Below are 17922 nucleotides of genomic sequence, written 5' to 3'. Positions count from 1 at the left end.
CCAAAAACTGAACATCAGAAAGATGTCAATTCTACTTAATTTTTAAATTTAGAGAGATTCCAATAGAAATGCCAATAAGTTTTTAAAATTTTAACTAGCCATATGATCCCAAATTTCCTGTTACACTACACAAGCAACAATTGCTAGAAACATTCTTAAAAAGATAAGCAATTGGTGTGTGGGGTGGATAAGAATTACCAGATATTAAAATGTATAGGAACATATACATACATAAATTTAATAATCTATATAAAGATGTCACCTCAAATCAATAGTTAAAATGTGGGTTATCTAATAAACGATGACAACTGAGCAGCCTTCTGGAAAACAGATTTGGATTCATGCCTTACACTTTATAAGAGGATATTTCCAAATCAATTTAAATATGAAAATAAAATCATAAAAGATCTAGGCAAATCCCTTTATAAACATGAATTGGGAAGACCCATCAAACTATGACTCAAAAGTTTGATAGTATTTTCTTTGGAGAAGACTTTAGAGAAGTACAGTTGACCCTTGAACGACACAGGTTTGAACTGCAGGGGATCCACTTATGTCAGGGTTTTTTTCAGTATAATGGAAAAAATTTGGTTGATTTGCAACATTTTGAAAAAAATACACAAACTGTGTAGCCCAGAAAAATATTGAAAAAATTAGGAAAAAGTATGTAATGAATACATAAAATATAAGCAGATACCAGTCTATCTATGTGTTAATTGACTGGTTTTGTTAGGCTTCCGGTCAGCAATAGGTTTTTAGTAGTTAAGTTTTGGGGGAGTCAAAAATTACACTCAAATTTTGGGCCGTGCAGGGGAGTTGGTGCCGCAACCCCTGAATTGTTCAAGGGTCTCCCGTAGTCACTCTCATATCGTATGTGTTTTATTTTTAGTTGTGGTAATTTTTTCATTTTTATGCAATCAAGTCTATCTTTTCTTTTTCTGGCTTCTTTCTTTGATATTATACTTTCCCATATTATATTCGGGCTTTTAAAAAAGTGATTTCACTTCATGTTTACATTTATTTGGTTAAGTCATCTTAGTATTTTTAAATTTTAGCAATCATTTCATAATTTTTTTCCCCAGGGAGTTAACCTGTTAACCTTGCACCTCTTATGAGATGATTCTTTATTTTCTCACTGATTTGGAATTTTTACAAAATGTTAAATACTTTTAATATATTCTTGGATTTATTTCTGTTACACTGATCTATCTATGCTATTATTGGGACCATAAGTTTTTAGTTACTGTTGTTTTAAATGTATTTTAATATCTAGTAGAGCAAATGCCTGTTCTTTTTTTCTTTGCTTAATACTTGATTTTCACCCCATTTTTTCCATCATATGAATGTTTGAATCACTTTTTAAAAGATCCATAAAATCTTCCCATTGGCTTCTTGACTTGGCGGGGTGGAGCATCTTAACCTTACTGAATTGTAGTCATTGAATTCTTTGCTCACAAAAAATGGAAACTAAATTTAGATAACTGGGAACATAAAGAGAACTGATTGGAAAGGTAGAAGGTAGCTTACAGAATCAAAGAGAAAAGTGAAGAACCAGGTCTCAGAAAGGAGGCAGGAATTTGTGAAGCTCGGGGGATACAGGTGGCATGAACCAGGGACTGTCTCTAGGATCTGCCATCCAGAAGGACCATCTCCAAACACTGTCAATCCTTCAGACCCTCATCAAGCTTCAAGCCCCCAGCGGAGCCCAGCTGGCCTAACCTGGTTCATATGTTAGCCTCTTGGCCAGCGATGGGAAGGGCTCCTCGGCCTACCCTACAGACACTGCTCGAATTAATTGAATTAATGGCGATGCTATTGTCTCCCAGAGAAGAACTAAGCACCCGTTACCAGGTGCTGGATGGGCAAAAATGACAACAATCACTACATGAATTGTTCCAACCAGGAAGATATGTCTCTTCAATTATTCAAATCTTTTATATATTCCTCATATGGTTTCTTTCATAGAGATCCTGCAGGTTTCTTATTACGTTTACTTCAAGGAGTTAAGTTTGGGTTGATATTCTCAATGGGATCTTTTAAAAACTGAAATTTCCAACTAGCTGTTGCTAGGAACTAGGAAAGATCAGTAAATATTTTAATTCATTTGACACATGAGATGTCTGTTTTAGAAAGCTGAATGTAGTCTGAAAACTTTTAAATGGCAAAAATAGAAAAAAATCAGAAGCACATAATTTTGGTCTGTCTGCCCAGGCTGGAAACACATATTAGGTTCCGTGGTAAAGGAGAAATACAAGTACAAGAAAAAAGCCATAGGGAGCCAGGGGTTTTGAAAATTTAAAGAAAGAGAAATATGACAGCAATCCAAATCTAATTTTCTGCTTTTTAAGGAGGCGTGGATAAAAATAAAACCCAAATGAATATTACATGAAAGTAGGCAAAACCATGACCTCGAAAGATTTAGAGTGAAATTGGCAAATCTGATGTTATACTGATAGGACCATAAAACAATTGAAAAAAGAGGGAAGGATTTAGCTGTCAGAAAAAATATGAACAGCAAACTGAACTTTTAGTATTTTCTTATGAAAGAAGCAAAGTAAATATTTCTACTACAGTATCAGAAATGTAAAGTAATAAATTATATTGTATAAATAAAAGATTTTCATTTTTGATATTTTAAACTGTAGGTTGTTTAGATTGCCTCCTACTATATTTTGATATTTTCAAACTATAACTCACTTTTGCTTTTCTGTTAAATTTTATTCACTTAAAATTAATAAGCTGAATTTTTATATAATTCAGCTAAGTTTAATTTCTTTTAAATTATTTCAATATTTTCCAAAGGTGCATATTGAAAATATCAACATCTTATCTGTTATTTATAAGTTTTTCTCAGAATTAAAAGTAACCCAGGAGTAAAAGTAACCGATCTGAATGTTACTTAGCCTTCTCTCTCCGATAAAGAAAAGATGTGAAACATCAGAAAGTGAGAAGTTGGAAGAGAAAGGCAGATTACATGAGTGTGAAATTGGGGAGTGTGTTGCAGTTTACTCGCTCAGCAAGCCTTTACTCACAGAGCAAATAGTTTAAATATGGCAGGGGGTTTATGTATGTTCTAAAAATAAACTATCGAAACATCTTAAAACAGTTTAGAAGATCTGCGCATATAAGTAGAATTGATATATAAAAATAATTACTTTTCAATCGAACCTTTAAAGCAGGTCCTCTGTAATATTTCATTAATAAAATTTGAGTTATGGTGGGTACTTCAAAGGAACAAACTGTACCTTTTAAATGGCGGATGATTTAAGTTTTTCATTAATCGAATGTAGCTTTTGGTAGAACTGGTGTGAAATATTATGGTCCCATTGGATATGTATGATCTTAAAAATACGTTACTTAAAAAAATCAGGACTTAGAAGCAAGGAACCATTTCTTCTCATACGCTGGCTCATTTTTTGACCAAACAACTGCTGTGTACTTGGCACGTAGTAGGCATTCAGTACATTCAGTAGTTATGTGGTCAGTAAATGAGCCAAGATAAATCATTCAGCTACTCAGAGGCTGCAATTTCTCACTGGTGGGACTGTCCTGAGAGTGAAGCTGACAGCTCATGGAGGGACATGGCAGTTATTTGTGGTCACAGGGATGAAGCCATGTTCTCATGGCTGAAGGGTTCTGCCAACCGAGGTGGCCCAGTCTTCTCCAGGAAGAGCTTAGTCTACACAGCGCAGTTTCCCTGCAGTGACTTATCCCGAGTACTTTGCTGCCTCTCCAAGCATTCCTGGCCTGGCCATTGAGTTCCCTGGGCCCCTCCTCTGTCTTTCTACTTTCATGCCCCACCCCTGGTTCTCTGGCCAGGTCCTGGGCACGCAGCCTTACATGTCCCAGACATTTTCTACATTAAAGCTCAGCCGTATGGGGAGGGTGTCATTGTGAATTAGGGCAGGAAGGAGGAATATGCTCATAAAACAGGCACAGCCAGGGAGAGGGATCTGTCCCCAAACCTTGCAGCTCCCAGGAGAGGCAGGATGTGCCACAGTACACTGCACGAGTCTGGACTCCTCTCTGGAGTCCAACGGCTGGGATGCGAGCCCTGCCGGGCTGTCAGGCCTGGGCAAGTCATGACCTTCTCTGGGCTTTCTGTTTCCTCATCTGTAAGATGAGCATCACAGAAGTACTTAATTCCTGGGGCTGTTTTGAAGATTGACAGGTAATACACGCAAAACTCTCAGCTATGCCTTGCACAGAGTAAATGATCAGTAAATGTCAGGGAAAAAGTAAGGAGAAGGAAATTAGATGAACATGTGAGAGTGTAGAGGTTACAGAATGCTCTCAGATCCGAGATGCTGGTTCTTGTCCTGACCTCTGGCCCCAGGCCGCACCCCTTGAGCTTGGCTCCCGTGGACCTCCTTCCTGTCCTCTCCGACTTCCACCACGCAATTGTCCCACTCATCTCCCTAAAGTTCCACTGCTGTCCCAACAACACTGGCCAGGAAATTCAGATCCATGGAAAAAAAATAATTTTATATAAACCCTCTTGCTGATCAGTAAGTTGGTAAACTTCTAAATTAACTTAAAACTACCCCTCTCAAATTTCATTAAATTCCTAAACCACAGTTCATTTCCTCTTTACAAGATATCCTGTTTACTAGTATTATATTTGCCTATAATCTTTAAACTCTAAATTGAGTTTCTGGTTTTATACATTTTTCTCTGTTCTGATAGAGTAGAATGGATACATTTCCACTTCCCACTCGCAAACTCTGTCATTGATGTTTCCAGCCATCTCGATAGCATAGGTAGAAAAATTCACCAGTAACAGATAAGAATTTCTTTTTACAATGGCTTTAAATTATTTCAATCGAACACAACTAATAATTTAATTAAACACTAATGACTTTTAAGGAATGGGTCTATTACTATTTTTTTATGAGAAGATAATTAGAAAGTGATGACAGAATGATTTTAATGCTAAATAATTGGAGATACACCAATATCCATTTAAATTTATAGATCAAATTATTATTTGCAGAAGTGAAATGTATAGTAGTCAAAATATTATGATACTAATTTTTGATTCAGAATTGAGAAATATTCTATTATGGTTAATGCTAAATATAAAAATTTAGGTGTTCTTTTTTTTAAATCACTAAAATAAAATCCTGATGTAATATTTAACCTCAGTGATCAACGTGTCAACTAGATACTTGGAAATTAACTGTGGTTTCAAGGGAAAGTAAGAATGTTTGCACTGTTGAAAGAAATTAAGAAATTATTTTTATTTAGCTTACACCTAGAATGGAAATATTTAGAGTTTAATCGGGGGCAATTTGTTATAATAAAAATATTAATAGTAATGACAATAGCTAACACTGTGTGCTTATTATATATCAGTGACTACTCTAAATAACTCATATACATTAACTCATTTAATCCTCACAACTACCATCGAAGGTAGGAATTAATATTATACTCATTTCATTTTGTGTTTACTCACATGTCTTCAGACTATTAAAACAAATACCTGCGGGCCCAAAGAGTATCCTCCTCTACTTCACTGGGGGAGAGAGAAGCCTGTGCGTTCCTGAAGTGTGCTAGCGAAATACCTGTCACATCAGCCTCGGGCGCTGGGGCCTGTGCACAGGTGACCAAGCTGCCTGGGGCCAGGACAAACCCACAAGCAGCAGCTTCCTGTAAGCTTATCAGGATCAGAGTCTCTATGAGTTAGGGAATCATCTCCCGCAGACCCTTTTCATAGTCCATTCATTCACATACACCCGCATTCATTCATACATTCATTCAGCAAACATTTGTTGGGAAGTTGCTACTTACTACAAGCTGAAGACACATAGACAAGTGAGTTAGAGTACTGGTTCTCAGAGCACTCTCAGTTTAAAAGTAAATCATCCATCACTAGTACATATGACCATAAAATTGCGATTCAAAGCTTACCGGTTTATCAGATTAGATAATGTCCCTGGGCTGGGGCAGGGGCCATCACTCCTAGGTGGTTGAGGCATTTATCACCCTAGGCCTAGATACTTGCGAAAGACCTGTTTCTTAACTCCCTGTTTTGTCCTTCTCCAGTTCTTTCTGCACACAGCTGCCAGATTGGTTTTGGCAGAGGCAGCTTCTCCCTTGTCAATTTCAGGTGTTTAAAAGCCGGCAGTAGCACCCTCCCCTCCCCCACCATATGCCTACAGGTCATCTGCAATTTGTCCCCATCTCACCGTCACGCCCTATTTTCCAGCCAGCGGAATCTCTACGTTCACCTTGAATATGCTGCGCACATTGCGCCTCTGCCTGTTGCGCCCGCAGCTCCCCTGACCTCAGACGCCCTGTGGCTCCTTGCCAGGAATCTCTGTCTAGGCACAGCCCAGATCCTGCCTCTGGGCAGCCTGTCCTGACCATCCCTGGTGACCTGTCACCTTTGAACGACTTCAGCAGGCACATACTCTTTGCACTGGCCAAGTGCACACACGGTCTTATGTTCCTAGCTTGTTTCATGCTTCTGCTCGGTCTCCAGCAGCAGAGTGACATAGCCCAGGCTGACACAGGGCAGGTGCACAATGAACGTCAAGCAGCCCAAGGGAAGGAAGACCGAGCTCATCCTCTGGACAAGCCCAGACGTTGAAGGCAGACTGTTAGATGGAGACCTGCCTCGCCCAGTGCAGAAACAAGCGTTCCCTTTCACTGAAACCCTGAGGAGGAGAGTTTTCAGAGGCCCGCCCTTATTTAATTAGAACTGCAAATGATTTAACATAAAAAGCTACATTCCCTGTCGACCTAAGTGTAGGAGTTGTGTTCTAGGCAATATGAGTTTGCATATGGCACTGTCTGGACTCTGAGCATAATTTGCGATGAGCTGTTTCCTTCCCTTGACTCTCAACTCCCTCAACTACACAATGTGCTAAAAGCACGTCGGCGGGGCCTGGGGAGATTAATTCGGGTTGCTCCTTTAAACAAGAAAAACATTTTGGAAATTGCAAAATATTTACATTAACAAAAAACCACAATAATGGCTGTGTTAGTATTACAAATGAAGTCACAACCTTTCTCAGTGTTTATTTTTTTTCAAAGTAATGTCAGCCTTCTTATTTATCCGTGTTAGCAGAGCCCTTTATCTAAAAAATATGTAAATCCATTTAAATTAATTTCCTGTAATACACACACAAAACAATAATCATATTAGGACCATTCGTAATGTACTAATAACATTAACATAATTGTGTTCAAATATAAAATTGCGAGGTAATGGGCTTCTCATAAATTGTTTCAGTGAGAATATCATTTTTAACTTGACTGTGGGTCTTTAGTTCCAGATATTGTCAGAGAAAACTGTGCCGGATGTGAGAAAGTTTCCCAGAGGTCTTCCCTGTGCAGGAGAGACTATCGAAAGAGCTTCTGTGGCCAGAATGAGAAGGGTGTGCAACAGGGGCAGGTTTCCGCATAGATCGACCTTTCACCGTAGCTTTCTCCAGACTGGGGTCTGGTCCCTGGCACACGACATGCTCCGTTCGTGCCGGCCAGGGAGCCAGGGACACGTAGGCAGCCGCCGCCATGGGATCCTTATACCTATGTACCAAGTCTGTGCGGACACCTCGGGCAAGCTAATGTTTCTTTCTTGAGGAGTGAGGTCAGTTGTCCAGATCCGGCTGGCTCACACACAGTTGCAGAATTCTTTCTGGGCTCTCGGGACGGCAAAGGGTTCCTCGGCCCTTGGCACAGCTGCTATGCCAGCGCAAGTCACGGGTCTGCAGGGCCTCGCAGGGCCTGCCCAAGCAGAATACCCGGCTCCAGCAGTTAAAGTTCAAACTCGGGGTCTTGAGTCTAGTAGGGAAATTTACTTATTTTTCACAATTTTGGGCAAAGTTGTATTTTATGCACGCCAGTGATCCGTTTTTTCCTGAGAAAGATGTACCGTAGCTAGAGACTGTTGCAGAAACATGACTTATTAGGCAAGTCTGCAAGGAAAATAAGCAAAGGGGAGTGAATGATTGGCAGGCGTATGGCAGCGTCTGGGTGACTGAGACGAGCCACAGATCATTTTCACAAACACGTGTCAATTTGTGACATATGATTAGATCTGAGAAAAAGGGGATCATGTTGAAACTGAGTGGATCAGAGTGATACGCTTTGATCAGATATTCTGATCTCGGTGGGTAATTATAAAGCCACCCTGAATTTACATGGAGACTTTCTTCCTACGGTGCTCTTGACTCTGTGTTACCCCACCCTGCCACCTCCCCGTGACCCTGCGAGGCAGGCAGAGAATGACATAATCTCTGCCTCTTAAATAAGCTAATTGCACTTGACAGTATTTTTAGCAGTTTAGAACATAAACCATGTTCCAGGGCAGAGTTAGCTTCCCTTTCTTTCTCTGAAACTCAGAATGGCACAGCCGAGCTGCGGGGAATGTTAAATAACATGTGTGACGAACGAAAGATACACAGAGAGGGTTGTTTTTCCAGCATTTCCTGTTTTGCTCCTCTCCTTTCATATACTTTAGAACTTGTCTTAGAATGCACAGAATACTTGTCTATACATTTGCAGTAACTTTTTTTCACATCTTGGAAAATTGGGTACAATATCGAATACAGAAGCTACTGATAAACTCAAAGGAGGTAAATAAAGTAATATATTCGTCCCTCGGTATGGGGGGGTTGGTTCCAGGACCCCCTCAGATACCGAAATCCACAGCTGCTCAAGTTCCTGATAAGAAATGGTGTAGTATTTGCATATAACCTATGCAATCACCTCGTACACTTTAAATCGTCTCTGGATTGCTTATAATACCTAATGCAATGTAACTGCTGTGTAAATAATCATTATACTGGATTCTTTAGGGAACAATGACAAGAAAAAAGTCTGCACATGTTCAGTACAGATACAATTTTTTTTCTGAATATTTTTCATCCTCTTCTGGTGGAATCCACAGGTGTGGAACGTGAGGACAGGCAGGGCCGACTGTCCTGTCTAAGAAGACAGGCACAGGTAAATATTGACTCAAGTACTTAGCCACTTGCCGGTTTGAGGGCTTATTAATGCAGAAGCTGAGAACTTTCTTTGGACCCAATCGCTGCCGGTGATAATGGGAGGCTGGAGGCGGGAAGGAGGGAGAGGAGGGTGCAAAGAGCCTGCCTGGCGCAGCGGGAGGCAGCCTGGGGTACAGGGCCAGGCTTTTGGAAGACACAGGGAGGAGCGAAGGAGCTCTGGGGATGGGACAGGTGACTCCCGCAGAGACAACATTTATATTGATTCAGTAGCTGTTTTTCGAAGGCTTGTAATTCTGCTTGGCATGGCAAGGTGTCCTCCAGTTCTGATGTTGTAAGGTTTTGCTAACAACACTGCTGGTCCATTTCAGTGCATTATTTAGGTAGGTGATTTTCCACATTTAAAAATGAAAAAAGAGGTCCCTAGATTCTAATAGCATCTACCTTACCCACAGATCCCTGAGGCCCTGGGAGAAGCGTAGCTGGCCAACATGTTTGTGTCCCCAAAGGGAGCAAACATGAAAGGGTAAGCGGCAGTGTCCCCAAGAAGCAGCATTTTGTAGCAAGTATTTTAAATTCAGCTGCAGAGTGGGAGAGGAAGTTGGAGACAGGAAGCCATCTCAGAACAGCGAGCATTTACATAAGGAGGGCAGTGGCCAGTCTCTGTTCCCCAGCATCCCGGCAGGATTCTTTCCCAGTCTCCACCCCGTGAAGACCACAGGATCCCACTCCCAGCCTCGGAAGACATTTGCATAACACATTTACATCTGAAGGGAGCCCACAGATTGGCAACTCCCGAAGCTTCAGCTAGGCACGGTTTTCTATAATAGCAATTAGGAACAGAAATAGAATAACAATAGGTGTGGAAATACAGTTGCTGAGCTGTGGGTAGATGAGGCAGAAAAATCTCTGCGCTTTAAAGACTGAACTTGGAATAATTGCAGAGTTGGAGACAACTGGCCTTTGTTCTTTGTGCACAGGCTCTGCAGCCTAGAAGGGACCACACCAATGTGGGCCAACGTGGGAGCTGAGCGCTCCCACAGCCGGGAAGGAAGCGGCGGGGTTGGCAAAAGACCACGCGAGACCGCGGCAGAGCCCACCCCAGGGCAGCACCTGAGCCGGGGCAATGCCACAGAGGAAGTGACTCTACAGAGGAAGGGAAGGGAGATGAGATTGCAAAGGAGGGCGGGCTGCAGTCTGATCTGGAGGCACCAAAGATAAACCAAGGGCTGGGCTTGGAGCGGTCAGAGGGCTCTCGAGCGTCCCGAGGGAGCACCTCCATCAGGAAGGCGCAGGCACACCCTCTGCCCACCCTGGAACCCTGCGTGTGCTCGGAGGACAGGCCTGAGGCATGGCAAAGCACCGCAGAGAGTTCTGGTTCTCCTTCTCCAGCTGCACTGCCCTCCCCTCGTCCCTCACCCCTGAGAACAGAGTAGGGGGCAGGTGGATGGGAGGCCCGGTTCAGTTCCGGTGACCAACCCAGCCTGGGGAGGGGAGGGACAGAGGCCAGGACAGGGTGCATAGATTAGGACAGCACAGGAAAAGAGCAGGCGAGGGGTACAGCTGGGAGGGTGGATTGCAGAGTGGTGGAAGGATACAAAATTATGGTCAGAGAGGGATGTCAGAGTTTAAAATCTCAGAGGTGAGGTCCTCACAAGGTCTGGGTGGCTGAGGCAATGTCAAAATGACCAGCAGAGTTGAACAGATCAAGGAAGTGGGAGGAGTTGTCCCTCTATGGGGATATTGGGGTCGTGTTGGATGATGAGGAACTGAGATGGAGAAGCAGCTCTGGGCCAGCTGCTGAGATCAGTATGGTTCAGTGGCTGAGGAGGTCAGCAGGTGACACGGGTCAGGAGGGACACAGGATGACACAGCTAGCTGGCCTGGTTGTCAAAGGAGCAAGAGGTTTGGGAAGCATAGGACTTCCAGAAGACCCCTCTTCTGTCTCCCCCCAAAGAAACTACTGTTGTATTCTTACTATAAAACATAGTGTCCTCTCATGCTTTCGTTTAATACTGGCGGCTGCCGGGTGGTGAGTCAGTGGCCCATTGACAAGGGGCTGGGATCGGGACACCTGAGTTCAGGGTCTGTCTCTACCTCTGTTGCTTGTGTAGGTGGCCTTATGTCAATTCCTGATCATGTCAGTTTCAGATTCCTCATTTGTAAAACTGGACCTCACCCTGCTGCCCTGTGAGCATCTCTGTGGGGACGATTTATGAACTGTATAATACGATGCTACCTACAATCTGTGAGTTGTTGGTGGTGGTGGTGTTAGTTCCTAGGGGATGAGAACTATTCTGTATCACATCAAAGCAGTAGTGATTATTAAAGGCTTTTCACAAATACTTTTTATCGTAATGATGTTGATACAGAAAGCTAGTGATTTTTCCAGGAGTGTTAATAAAAATTATTGGTAGGCAGTTCTCCAAGACCCTCTCCCAAGGTGGCATAATTATTATGAATACTGTAATGTGAAAATATTGATTTTAATGAGGATGTCACCCAAAGCAAGAAGATACCCAATTATAAAAAGAACCAAAGAAATGCAAAAACTAACACGTTGACATCTTTCTCTAAGCCAATATAAAGGAGTCTCTTGGAAGATATACACTATAATGCAGGAAATTCAACATAGGAGCACTTACTAATAAAATACACAACATCGAGAGGTTAAATTAAAGTAAATGACATGTCTAAAAGACAACTGATAACATTTAATAAGTTTGCTAAAAATATTGAAATATTAAAAATAGAGTGTACTTTTTTACCATGATAAAAATTGTGGAAAATAAGAACCCATATTATGCTTAATGGATAGAAGAATAGAATTCCGTTTAAAAATTGGAACAAGACTGATTCCTTAATAGTATTAAAAACTGTAGTTAATGCAATGAGACTTGAAAAAATAGAGAGGTATAATAACGGAAAGAGAGAAAAAAATAATTATTCTCACTTATAAAGGAAAATCAGAATATGCAGAGGAATCAGCAAAAATAATCATATTTAATAAAATGATTCAATAAAATATCAGCTCTAAAATAAACACACCAAAATTAAGACTTGTCAATTATCAATAGTCACCAATGTAAGAAAAATACAGATCCTATCCACAATATCAACCCTTTTCCATGAGAACCCTTGCTGATAAGCATATATTGTTGTTATAAAAAAGTTTTAGAAAACCTTTAAGAAGACAATTAAAGACTTGAATAAACCGACGGCAATCAATCAGTGTATTCATAAACTTCAGTGTATGCAGTATTCCTGAAGGAGAAGACAAAATACTGTGTAAAGCAGAGTAATAGATTTATATAATCTAACTAGGAAGAGGACAAAGGGAGGATTAACTTGATCAGATATTGAAAAACAAAGAGACAGAACAATTAAAATACTTTGGTAGTTGTGAAAAATAACAACGTAAATCAGTGGAACTGACTAAGGGATCAGAATCAACCTGTTACACAACTGTCACCTCTACCACGGGTGTCATTTCGAGCCCGGATGGCCGGGATGGTCTCTCAACTGGTCTCTCTGCTTCTGCCTTGACCTTCTTACCTGTGTCCACACAGCGGCCAGAGTGAGCCCTTTAAAACAGATCAGATCATTTCACTCTTGTGTTCACAGACCCTCCAGTGATTTCCAATCTGTGGGGGGCTGAATTATGTCTCCCCAAAAGGTATGTCCCAGTCCTGATCCACACACCTGTGTATGTGTGACCTTATTTGGAAATAGGGTCTTTGCAGATGCAGTTAAGGGTCTTGATATGAGATCATCCTGGACTTAGGGTGGGCGCTAAATCCAATGACCCGTGTCCTTATAAGAGACAGACAAGGGAAAGACATGGAGAGACACACACAAGAGAAGACCACATGAAGATGGATGCGGAGATAGGAGCCATGTGTCCACAAGCCAAGGAACTCCAAGATTGCCTGCAGCTGCCAGAAGAAAGGTATGGAATAAGCCCTCGCTCAGAGCTTCCAGAAGGAACCAACACAGCTGACACTTTCATTTTGGAATTTTGGCCTCCTTAACTGTGAGAGGATACATTTCCTGTTATTTTAAGCCAAGCTGTGGTAGTACATTTTGGCATCCCTGGGAAACACATACACCATCTCACTCAGAATAACCGTCACGTCCTTGCGGGTGAGTCTCTCGGGCTGCCGACCCCCTCGCCTCTCGTCTCCTGCCACTCCCTCCCTCCATTCTGCTCTGGCCGCACAGGCCTCTCTGAATGCACCAGACGTGCTGCCTCCTCGGGGCCTTTGCACATGCTTTCTGTGCGCACGCTTCCCTCACACATCCATCATCCCTTTGATGATGCCCTCGTCAATGTCCGCTTCTTGTCAAGGTCTTCTCTAACCACCAAATTTCAAATTGCCCCTCACCCATGCTGGCTGGAATTCTCTATTTTCTTTCTTTGTTTTAGTTTTCTTCATAAAACGTATCGCCCTCTGATAGATTATATAGTTTATTTATTTCTTTGTTTATATCGTCTGCTCCAACAAGATCGCTCTGCCAGTGCAGATATTTCAGCTGGGCCGCTCAGCGTTGCATCTCTAGCACCCGGAGTAGAGCCCGGCACGTGGGGAGGACTCAGCATGCGTTTGTTGAATGAATCAAACAGACAGAATTATGAGTCAGAATTTAATATACAATAAAGCAAGCATTACAAAACAGTAGGGAAAGATTAATTAATATACGATTTTGAGATACAGCACATTAGAGAAAAATTAATTTTAGATACACATCCTATCCTGTGTACTGAAAGAAGATTAAAGTCAAATATGTTTAAAAATTCATAGAAAAATTAGCAGAAAGTACAATAGTACATGATTCTCTGGAAGGATAATAACTTTTAAAGAATGAAAGCAATTGGGGAATCTACAAAGCTAATAGCGATAGATTCTGCTATTTAAAAATTAAAATTTTTATACAGTCAGTGCCCTCTTGCTTCCAATAAGAGTCAGGACCCGTTGTTACTGCAAATAATTCCCAGGCATTTGGGTTGCCCCCAAGTCCCAGGTCCCTCTTCGTCCCTGGTTGTCTGCCTGACTGTCTGCCATCGTGTCTGCCCCTCAGTTGGAGGCTGCATTCCCGCCCACTGCCCAGACCTCGCCTGGGCCTGGAGGACCCTGTGCGGTGGTTTATAGGCAAACACCTGAGTGGCCCCTGCCCATCAGCCACCTCCTGGGCATCGAAGGTACCTGGATTCAGGTCGCCTGCCTGGAAGCCCTTGCAATACGCCTTGACACCAAGCCTGGCCAGATGGGTCTCTGAGGCCTGGTTCCGGCTTTGCGTATCTGGACTACGTACAGCCCCTTCCTCCTCCTTATTTGGGCTCTCCTTTCCTGAGCCTCCCAGGCTATGCTAACAATTCTACTTGAATAGCATGGAATGCTGCAGGAAGGTAAAATCCAGTCTTAGGAGAGGTGCTATTTTTGTTGAGTGTTGCCCTGGATGGGGGTCCTTCTTGTTCCCAGGTCAATGATGGGTCTAAGTCCAAGTTAACTTATTAACTTTTCAATTAACTTTTATGTGCTGCATAAGCCCAGGTCTCCCGTGTAATGGAAAGCCTGCTTTAGAAAGACCACTGTTTGTGTAATTAAATAGCTGATTAGAAAGAGAAGGTATTAAGTTAATGGGGAGGCACCAGGAGGAGAGGGAGGCGGACGGTCACCTCTGCCGTTACGGTCCATGCCTTGAAAACCTCAGCAGGTGCAGGCCAAGCCAGCCTGCGGTGCGGCTGGAACTGGTTTTCTCCCCTCACGTCCTGCTGGCCTGAGGGTGGAGTGGGCAGAGTGGCAAAGTTTCTGCCCCGCTGCACGGTGAGGGGCCTGGAATGGCCTCGTTATTGCTGCCATCGTCCCCCTTAGATCAGTTGCGGGATACTGAGGCTGAGCTGGACTCCCCGGACAGTGCCCTTGAGGGGCAGAGCGAACTCAGCTCTGAGCCCGTCCGCGCCCCCCGGGAGCGGGGGAGCCCGACTATGTGCTGAGGGCACAGCTCTGCGCTGCCTGACAGCGGCTGCGTCCATGACTCACAGCGAAACAAGTAACAACGGACCTGTTTGTTGGGGTGTTTTTGAGGGTGGAATTTAGAGTTCTACCTAAAGGGGCTGCATGTTTTACTGCTGTGCCTTCTTCCTAAGGCGAGAAACAGTTTCAGAGCCTCCCTCCCTTCCTGCCCTCCTCCCCGTGCCTCAGCCCCTTCCTCTCCCAGGCACGCAGTTCCTGTCATTCACGAGGCTTCAGACGCTTGCAATCAACAGAAAATTCCTTCCAAAGCAGCTGCCTAAAACATCTGATGTCAGTTTTAAGATAAAAAAATATGACATGATGAGCGAGATGTTTTTTACGAAGTTGTTGCGTTTTAAGTTTACCACCTGCGATGCTGAAAGTGCTGCTGTCCCCGCCAGTGATGGAGAGGCAGCGCTGTCCCCGCGAGGAGGCAGGGGCAATGGCCGGCACCGCCCTCCCGCCCTCCCTGACGCCTTTCTTTTTCTCCTGGCCTTTCCTCGCCGGCCTGAAAGCGTCCAGGGGGCTGGAGGTTTGCCTGCCGCCCCCACGGCGGCCACCCTGAGCCCGCCCTCACCCTCGCAGAGCTCAGAGTGCCCAGCTGCTGGAGGGCCACTCCCATCTGAGGACCAGACCAGCTCAGAGATGCGTTTGCCCAAGGAGTGATTATCTAATAGTAGAATTACAGGCTTCAGAGGACACCTGGTGAGGGAAGATAGTTTCGTGTGATTTAATCTCTTCTAATATTACTCTGACCCTGAAAACATGCATTATATTTATAAATAGGGAGCGTGGTTAGGATTCTGGGCCAAGAGATGGAGAAGGATCATTCCAGGTCAGACCTGACTACCACCTCGCTGGGCGACCGGGCACCACACGGGTACACTCTTCAGGCCTCAGTTTCCTGTCCTGTAAAATAAGAGGGTTTGGATGGACAATCTCTAATTTCCATCCTACCTCCAAAATCCTCTAACTTTTAGACAGACATTTAGACATTTGTCCTGAAATTTTAAAAATTTCAATTTGTTCTGAAACTTTACAATGCTTTGTACTCCAACCAATTTGATTTTATTAATAAAATTATATTTCTTAGAAATATCATGAGAGGTCATCTGTTTTTCACATTTTCTTATTTCTTTAGCATCTTATTTTTTGTAGCTTTTGAAATCTGAATAGGCCAAACTGGTAATAGAGAAGAAACACACACACACACACACACACACTAACCTCTTCCCCACATACACATAAACACTTACACACACTTAACCTCCCGCCATACACACAGACGCACACGATATCACAGGACATAATTCTCTGTCACGATTTGCTCACTCCTATAGCTTCAAAACTCACTCACCACTTCCTTTGGGACCCAGGCTGCTTTTAACGCCTGCTCAAGATTGTAGCGTGGCATCTATACGTCATATAGTTTGTTTTTTGTTCTGTGAGGGGTCAAACCCTTTCCCAATTACACTTGCTTCTTGCCAACAGGTTAAACACGTCTACATGAATGTTTGAGGGCAGCTCTGGTGAATTGCCCATTAGTAGATAAACTGGTGGGCAATTTGAAAGATAGAACATCTAGGTAACAATCTCTCAGCCAAAACTCAGGAGCAGAAAGATAACGGTAATACAATCTACACGGTGGCCTATCTGTGTGATGGCCCTAGCTGCACTTTGCAAACGGGTCTTTGGTGACATCCTATTCTTTTATCATGTCATTTATTTTTAAGGAATTAATCTGGTTGATTGCTTTAGATTTTGGAATACCTGAGGCTAAACAGCTATACAATCCAAGTCCTTCAGTTTTTTACTGAAAAAATAAACTCATGAGAGAAAGCCAAAGAGTGGATAAAGTGTTAACAAGGTCCACTTATAGTAAGTGAATCAAGAAGTTCTAGAAGGCAGTGGGAATGTAGATTGGTACAGCCATTATGGAAAACAGTACGGAGGTTCCTAAAGAAATTAAAATAATTAAAAATAGAACTACCATACGAAATCCCTCTTCTGGGTACATGTCCAAAGGAAATGAGATGACATCAGCAGCTCATAAAGATATCTGGACTCCCATGTCCACCCAGCATTGTTCACCGTAGCCGGTACGGAATCAACCTGAGTAGTATCCATCGACAGATGAGTGGATAAAGAAAATGCGGTGTGTAACACGCGCGCACACACACATACACACACACACACACACGCGCGCGCGCAGTCCCCAGACAACTCGACTCCCGGCTTGCTGTCCACTTAGGAACGGGCTCCCAAACTCCCCATATGGACAGTTTATAATTAAATAATTAAATTAATAATTCGGGAACTAGTTTCTCCCCGCATGTAAACAAACCCACATGGCGCAGGCAGTTTGTTGGTGCAGCATCAGTCTCACAGATAGATCGAGAAGCAACAGATAGAAACACAAGAACACGAGGAATCAGAAGATCCAGAGCCAAGAAAGTTAGTGACAAAAGACTGAGCTGAAGCCGCTGTCTCACCGAAGCAGGATTTGCTGAGCTTGAGGAGCGGGATCCCAACACTGAGCGGTTTACAAAGGTTTAGCGTGCAGTTAGAGAGAACGTCAGCTGCTATGAGGCCGTTTATGGTGAAAAACAGAAAAAGGCTGTTCAGACAACCTGGATACCTTTTTCAAGAAACAGACTTCAGTGGTGAGATCCCTCGTCCAGCACCAGACCCAAGCCCTGGTTCCCCAGCTCCCGCCCCAGCCTCTCCAGCACCGTCTCCATCATCTCCCGTCAACGTCAGCTGCCTTCTCGCCTCAAAGATGCCCCTTCCAGTGTGCAACACACTGACGAAACATTAGCTGATCCCTCCTATCTCCTGTCTAAACTTTTCGTGTGAGTTTGGTTTTTTTTGAATTAAAGGAAAGAGCGCAATAGTTTCTGTAACTTATTATTACAGTATGGGGTGGTATTATTATTACAGCATTGCACTGTATT

The 17922-nt window shown here is 43.1% G+C and overlaps 1 protein-coding gene across 2 annotated transcripts in view; it reads right to left on the bottom strand.

Annotated features, from left to right (window-relative positions):
- PACRG (PARK2 co-regulated) overlaps positions 1-17922 on the bottom strand; it is a 538852-nt gene that overhangs the window by 35716 nt on the left and 485214 nt on the right. The gene's annotated exons all lie outside the window — the stretch shown is intronic.

The sequence above is a fragment of the Propithecus coquereli genome, unplaced genomic scaffold (genome assembly GCF_000956105.1).
Source record: "Propithecus coquereli isolate 6110/MARCELLA unplaced genomic scaffold, Pcoq_1.0 Scaffold25, whole genome shotgun sequence".
Classification (NCBI taxonomy): Eukaryota; Metazoa; Chordata; class Mammalia; order Primates; family Indriidae; genus Propithecus; species Propithecus coquereli.
Note: the sequence above shows the minus strand (reverse complement) of the source record. Positions and strands in the feature narration are given on the sequence as shown.